Source organism: Oncorhynchus gorbuscha, linkage group LG24 (genome assembly GCF_021184085.1).
Source record: "Oncorhynchus gorbuscha isolate QuinsamMale2020 ecotype Even-year linkage group LG24, OgorEven_v1.0, whole genome shotgun sequence".
Taxonomy (NCBI): Eukaryota; Metazoa; Chordata; class Actinopteri; order Salmoniformes; family Salmonidae; genus Oncorhynchus; species Oncorhynchus gorbuscha.
This window is the reverse complement of record NC_060196.1, coordinates 52,744,455-52,751,954: the sequence shown is the minus strand read 5'-3', so window position 1 is coordinate 52,751,954 and position 7,500 is coordinate 52,744,455. Positions and strand designations below refer to the sequence as shown.

The 7,500-nt window shown below is 40.3% G+C and overlaps 1 protein-coding gene across 1 annotated transcript in view; it reads right to left on the bottom strand.

Moving 5' to 3' along the window:
- Window positions 1-7,500, bottom strand: part of LOC124012997 (gamma-aminobutyric acid type B receptor subunit 2-like) — a 477,346-nt gene that overhangs the window by 74,825 nt on the left and 395,021 nt on the right. The window lies entirely within an intron of this gene.

Genomic DNA, 7,500 nt, shown 5'->3' with positions numbered 1-7,500 from the left:
AAGCTTTATTTCCCCCAAATCAGTGAACCAGGTCTTTATTACTCCACCAGGGAAAAGCACTGGCTTGCGTCAGAGAATGGAACTGTTCCCCGAAATGTTTCAAGCATAACTTGACATTTCAACAAATTGGATCCCCTTCAACGTGGTACAGTAGCTGTTGTCTGAAGGAAGGTGGGTCCTGGACCCTAACTGTACACTGTTTAGGACCTAGAGAGCGCAGGATGAAAGACAACACACACACACACTCCCTTCGGTTCACTTTAGAGGGGCAACAGACGCCAAGAAAGTGTCTCTTTAGGAGGGGATCAGAGAAGAAGCCAAATGCTTTAGGACAACTACCGTCCCGTCACACTAACCTTTTAGATGTGCTGCAGGCATAGCCAAGTATACTTTGGAGGGAATGTTTGATATGTGAAAATGGTATGTACACAGTATTGATTGAATATGATGTCATGGATAATGATGATATATTGCATATCTCTCACAGACTTAAAATGTGGGCCCTGGTCAAAAGTAGTGCACTACATAGGGACTAGGGTGCCATTTGGGATTCATCCTTACTTCTTTATGATGCTGAGATTCAAAAAATAAATCTTGCATGGTTTAGGAGTTAATAACCAACATGGGTGCCATTTATTCATTTATTTCAATGGAACCAAATACTAATGTCTATTTCAATGTGAGACATAAAAATCCCTCTGTAGTTTAGACACCTCTTCTTCTAATACATTACACAAATCACACATCCGTTGTGCCCTTAAGAAACTAAACTCATGTTCTAATCTCATTTACCTCATGTTCTAATCTCATCTACCTCATGTTCTAGTCTCATTTACCTCATGTTCTAGTCTCATTTACCTCATGTTCTAGTCTCATTTACCTCATGTTCTAGTCTCATCTACCTCATGTTCTAATCTCATTTACCTCATGTTCTAGTCTCATCTACCTCATGTTCTAGTCTCATTTACCTCATGTTCTAGTCTCATCTACCTCATGTTCTAATCTCATTTACCTCATGTTCTAGTCTCATCTACCTCATGTTCTAATCTCATTTACCTCATGTTCTAGTCTCATCTACCTCATGTTCTAGTCTCATCTACCTCATGTTCTAGTCTCATTTACCTCATGTTCTAGTCTCATCTACCTCATGTTCTAGTCTCATTTACCTCATGTTCTAATCTCATTTACCTCATGTTCTAATCTCATTTACCTCATGTTCTAGTCTCATTTACCTCATGTTCTAATCTCATCTACCTCATGTTCTAGTCTCATTTACCTCATGTTCTAGTCTCATTTACCTCATGTTCTAGTCTCATTTACCTCATGTTCTAGTCTCATTTACCTCATGTTCTAGTCTCATTTACCTCATGTTCTAGTCTCATTTACCTCATGTTCTAGTCTCATTTACCTCATGTTCTAGTTCATGTTCTAGTCTCATTTACCTCATGTTCTAGTCTCATTTACCTCATGTTCTAGTCTCATTTACCTCATGTTCTAGTCTCATCTACCTCATGTTCTAGTCTCATGTTCTAGTCTCATTTACCTCATGTTCTAGTCTCATTTACCTCATGTTCTAGTCTCATTTACCTCATGTTCTAGTCTCATTTACCTCATGTTCTAGTCTCATTTACCTCATGTTCTAGTCTCATTTACCTCATGTTCTAGTCTCATTTACCTCATGTTCTAGTCTCATCTACCTCATGTTCTAGTCTCATTTACCTCATGTTCTAGTCTCATTTACCTCATGTTCTAGTCTCATTTACATTTACACTCATGTTCTAGTCTCATTTACCTCATGTTCTAGTCTCATCTACCTCATGTTCTAGTCTCATTTACCTCATGTTCTAGTCTCATTTACCTCATGTTCTAGTCTCATTTACCTCATGTTCTAGTCTCATTTACCTCATGTTCTAGTCTCATTTACCTCATGTTCTAGTCTCATTTACCTCATGTTCTAGTCTCATCTCATTTACCTCATGTTCTAGTCTCATTTACCTCATGTTCTAGTCTCATTTACCTCATGTTCTAGTCTCATTTACCTCATGTTCTAGTCTCATTTACCTCATGTTCTAGTCTCATTTAGTCCTCATGTTCTAGTCTCATTTACCTCATGTTCTAGTCTCATTTACCTCATGTTCTAGTCTCATTTACCTCATGTTCTAGTCTCATTTACCTCATGTTCTAGTCTCATACCTCATGTTTACTCTCATGTTCTAGTCTCATTTACCTCATGTTCTAGTCTCATTTACCTCATGTTCTAGTCTCATTTACCTCATGTTCTAGTCTCATTTACCTCATGTTCTAGTCTCATCTACCTCATGTTCTAGTCTCATCTACCTCATGTTCATCTCATTTACCTCATGTTCTAGTCTCATTTACCTCATGTTCTAGTCTCATCTACCTCATGTTCTAGTCTCATTTACCTCATGTTCTAGTCTCATTTACCTCATGTTCTAGTCTCATTTACCTCTCAGTCTTTACCTCATGTTCTAGTCTCAGTCTTTACCTCATGTTCTAGTCTCATCTACCTCTCTAGTCTTTACCTCATGTTCTAGTCTCATTTACCTCATGTTCTAGTCTCATTTACCTCATGTTCTTCTATTCTATCATGTTCAGTCTCATTTACCTCATGTTCTAGTCTCATTTACCTCATGTTCTAGTCTCATCTACCTCATGTTCTAGTCTCATTTACCTCATGTTCTAGTCTCATTTACCTCATGTTCTAGTCTCATTTACCTCATGTTCTAGTCTCATCTACCTCATGTTCTAGTCTCATCTACCTCATGTTCTAGTCTCATTTACCTCATGTTCTAGTCTCATTTACCTCATGTTCTAGTCTCATTTACCTCATGTTCTAGTCTCATTTACCTCATGTTCTAGTCTCATTTACCTCATGTTCTAGTCTCATTTACCTCATGTTCTAGTCTCATTTACCTCATGTTCTAGTCTCATCTACCTCATGTTCTAGTCTCATTTACCTCATGTTCTAGTCTCATCTACCTCATGTTCTAGTCTCATTTACCTTACCTCATGTTCTAATCTCATTTACCTCATGTTCTAGTCTCATTTACCTCATGTTCTAGTCTCATTTACCTCATGTTCTAGTCTCATCTACCTCATGTTCTAGTCTCATTTACCTCATGTTCTAGTCTCATTCTACCTAATTGCCTTCATTTTCTGTGTCCAAAATGGCACCATATTCCCGACAGTGCATTACTTTTGAACAGAACCCTAGGCCCTGGTCAAAAGTAGTGCACTATATGAGGACTAGGGTGCAATTTTGGACACAGATATTATAATACTGGGAGCTGAGGAGGATAACTGCTGGGTCTTCCGTTAGGGAGACAACACCACAGCCTGGTTTAAAAGATCAGGAACCGGCTGAGGGGTGTCACAGAGGCTCTCAGAAGCTCACAGGCCATGGTGACTGGTGCAATTGCGCTCCCCCCCCTCGATCTCTCTGCTCATTCTCGATTCAATTTCAAGGGCTTTATTGGCATGGGAAACATATGATAACATTGCCAAATCAAGTGAAGTAGATAATAAACAATAGTGAAATAAACAATTAAAATTAACAGTGAACATTACACTCACAAAAGTTCCAAAATAATAAAGACATTTCAAATGTCATCTTATGTGAAAATAGTTGAAGTACAAAAGGGAAAATAAACATAACTTTGGGTTGTATTTACAATGGTGTTTGTTTTTCAATGGTTGACCTTTTCTTGTGGCAACAGGTCACAAATATTGCTGCTGTGATGGCACACTGTGGTATTTCACCTAGTAGATATATCGAAATATTTGTGGATCTGTGTAATCTGAGGAAAATGTTTGTCTCTAATAATGTCATACATATGGCAGGAGGTTAGGAAGTGCAGCTCAGTTTCCACCTCAGTTTGTGGGCAGTGTGCACATAGCCTGTCTTCTCTTGCCTACGTTCGCTGAGTCTGTACATAGTCAAAGCTTTCCTTAAGTTTGGGTCAGTCATAGTGGACAGGTATTCTGCCACTGTGTTCTCCCTGTTTAGGGTCAGTCATAGTGGTCAGGTATTCTGCCACTGTGTTCTCCCTGTTTAGGGTCAGTCACAGTGGACAGGTATTCTGCCACTGTGTTCTCCCTGTTTAGGGTCAGTCATAGTGGACAGGTATTCTGCCACTGTGTTCTCTCTGTTTAGGGTCAGTCATAGTGGACAGGTATTCTGCCACTGTGTTCTCCCTGTTTAGGGACAAATAGCATTCTAGTTTGATCTGTTTTTTGTTAATTCTTTCCAATGTGTCAAGTAATGATCTTTTTCTCTCTCTCTCTCTCTCTCTCTCTCTCTCTCTCTCTCTCTCTCTCTCTCTCTCTCTCTCTCTCTCTCTCTCTCTCTCTCTCTCTCTCTCTCTCTCTCTCTCTGTTCTCTCTCTCTCCTCTCTCTCTCTCTACCTCTGTGTCTGTCTCATGTCCTCTCTGAAGGGAGAGGGGGAGGGGAGGGAAATGGGACAGGGGGGAGAGAGAGTCTCAGTGCTACCTCAGGTTGGCTGGGTGTCTTAATAACTGTCAGTCAGATGGTCAGAGTGGGTTTATTACTGGGGCCCAGCTGCTGGGGCTGGAGACACAGGCAGGCCATCACCAGATGGTTACGGGTGGGCAGGTGCTGCGGCGCCAGGCCTGGTCAGATGCCCACCAGAGTGGGGCATCAGAAGGTTGGCACTGAGGGGGGAGCTTAGTGGTGGGGGCACGGGGCGGTAACAGGGGGAACTAAAGCATGTGACCTACACTTAACAATAACTGCGTCCCAAATGGCACCTTATTCCCTACATAGGGCTCTGGTCAAAAGTAGTACACTATAAAGTAGTGCCAATTGGGACACATCTCTAGACATTGGTGGAAAAACTGCTTATATGGATGTGTATAATTTCCACCTGTTGTCTATTCCATTTGCCCAACAGCATGTGAAATGTATTGTCAATCAGTGTTGCTTCCTAAGTGGACAGTTTGATTTCACAGAAGTGTGATTGACTTGGAGTTACATTGTGTTGTTTAAGTGTTCCTTTATTTTTTTGAGCAGTGTATTGTAAGTTTTAACAGATAGACCAATATCATTTACAGTATACATACTGAACAAAAAATAGAACAATTTCAACGCTTTTACTGAGTTACAATTTCATTTGGAAATCAGTTAATTCAAATAAATGAATTAGGCTGTCTCGTCCTGACCTTAGTTCCTTTTTTACGTCTCTATTTTAGGTTGGTCAGGGCGTGAGTTGGGGTGGGCATTCTATGTTTTGTTCTATTTTTGTATTTCTATGTGTTTGGCCTGGTATGGTTCCCAATCAGAGGAAGCTGTCAATCGTTGTCCCTGATTGAGAACCATACTTAGGTAGCCTGTTCCCACCTGTGTTTGTGGGTAGTTGTTTTCTGTCTTTGTGTGTCTGTACCAGACAGAACTGTTTAGATGTTTGTTCCGCTTTGTTGTTTTTTTGTTCTAGTGTTAAGTTTCTTTATTAAATTGACCATGAACACCTACCACTAGTCTCGCACCTTGGTCCTCTTCACCTTCTTCCCCATGACGACCATTACATAGGCCCTAATCTATGGATTTCACATGACTGGGCAGAGGTGCAGCCATGGGTGGGTATAGGCCCACCACTTGGAAGCCAGTCCCAGCCAATCAGAATAAGTTTATCCCCACAAAAGGGCTTTATTACAGACAGAAATACTCCTCAGTTTTATTGACTGTCCAGCTGGCTGGTCTCAGACGATCCCACAAGTGAAGAAGCCGGAAGTGGAGGTCCTGGCTGGCGTAGTTACATATGGTCTACAGTTATGAGGCCATTTTGACGTAATGCCAAATTCTGGAATCCGACGTTGGAAGGGGCTTATGGTAGAGAAATTAACATTCAATTCTCTGGTGGAAATTCCTGCAGTCAACATGCCAAGTGCATGCTCTCTCATAACTTGAGACAGCTGTAGCATTGTGTTGTTTGACAAAACGGAACATTTTAGAGTGGCCTTTTGAGAGGCCACATTTTATAGTGCACCTGTGTAATGATCATGCTGTTTAATCGGCTTCTTGACATGCCACACCCATCAGGTGGATGGATTTTCCTGGCAAAGAGAAATGCTCACTAACAGGGATGTAACCAAATTTGAAAGTGTCCAGATAAATATGCTGTATGAATATATTATCATTATTAGACGATGCTTACCCAGACACACTAGCCGGATTATTACATGACCCATAAAATTAGCAGGTGTGTCTGGGGGTGGTTACGGCATCGATTGTATTTCATGAATATGTGTACATGTCTAGACAATAGTGACCCATCCACTTAGCTTGATCTGGGTGAGTGGTGATTATAGCATTTCCTTCACATGACCCATCAATTTAGACAAGGGTGTCGGGTAAGAGTCATCTAATAACGATAAAATATTTATAAAATATTTTCACCAGGACAATTTCTGTGTGTGAAATTGCAAGTATGCAAGTATGCAAGTACTATCACTGTACCGTTTACACCTTCTGTATCCTGTGCATGTGACAAATGAACATTGATTTTGTTTTTCACGTGGCCTCACACATGAATCCTTAAAAAGGTGGGTGGGACTAAGGCTTAAAAGGGCGTGAACAATGCTGAATGGGTGTAGACAAAGAAGAGCTCTCCAGTAGGTGTACCAAATAATTCTAGGGACATTTTCTCAAAAGTGGGGTTACAAGTTTATCGACTTTCAAAGCAGAATTACTTTCACATTGTTCCTCAACTACTGTGTATGATCTACCATTTTCTAGCTCGGAGTCTCTACTTTTATTCAATGTAAAAAAACACAATTTCATATTTTGCTACATAAGACCAAATAGAGGCGATCAGTCACAAATAACACCACAGTTGTAACTCACTAAACAATGTATGTGGAACAAACTCAAATACTTGTTCTGAGGGCAGCTCTGCAGATTGGTCAACTAGCACAGACACAAAGTCATGAAATCAGATTTTAAACCTAACCTTAACACTATCCTTAACCACACTGCTAACCGTAATGCCTAACACTAACCTTAAAATAAGACCAAAAAGAAAATGTTTGTTTTCATGAATTTTTTTCAATACAGCCAAATTTGACTTTGTAGCTGGTCTAGCTAAGGGGAAATGTTAAGAATTAACACATTCAAAAAACAAGGGTATGGTTAGGGTACAGTGTTGTTCCCTGGGGTACAAAAAAGGCCAAAGGTTCACTTCACAGCTACACATATAAACATACATGTGACGATTAGGTACCTTGTAGATATGGGAGATTTTTCACTATAAGTCATCAATATAGGTAGGGGGCAATGTACTGGTTGGGGCAGTGGAAAAATGTGTGCATTTGTGCCAACTGTCCGTGGAAGTGTTTGATGGTTATGCTGATGCAAGTTGAGCAACTCCTTTCACACTGTTGTGCAAAGTTTGCAAGAGAATGTGCCAGTAATAGCCTGCATTGTAAAGAGGTTATTGTGCATTTTCCAGTCATTTAATGGCCACA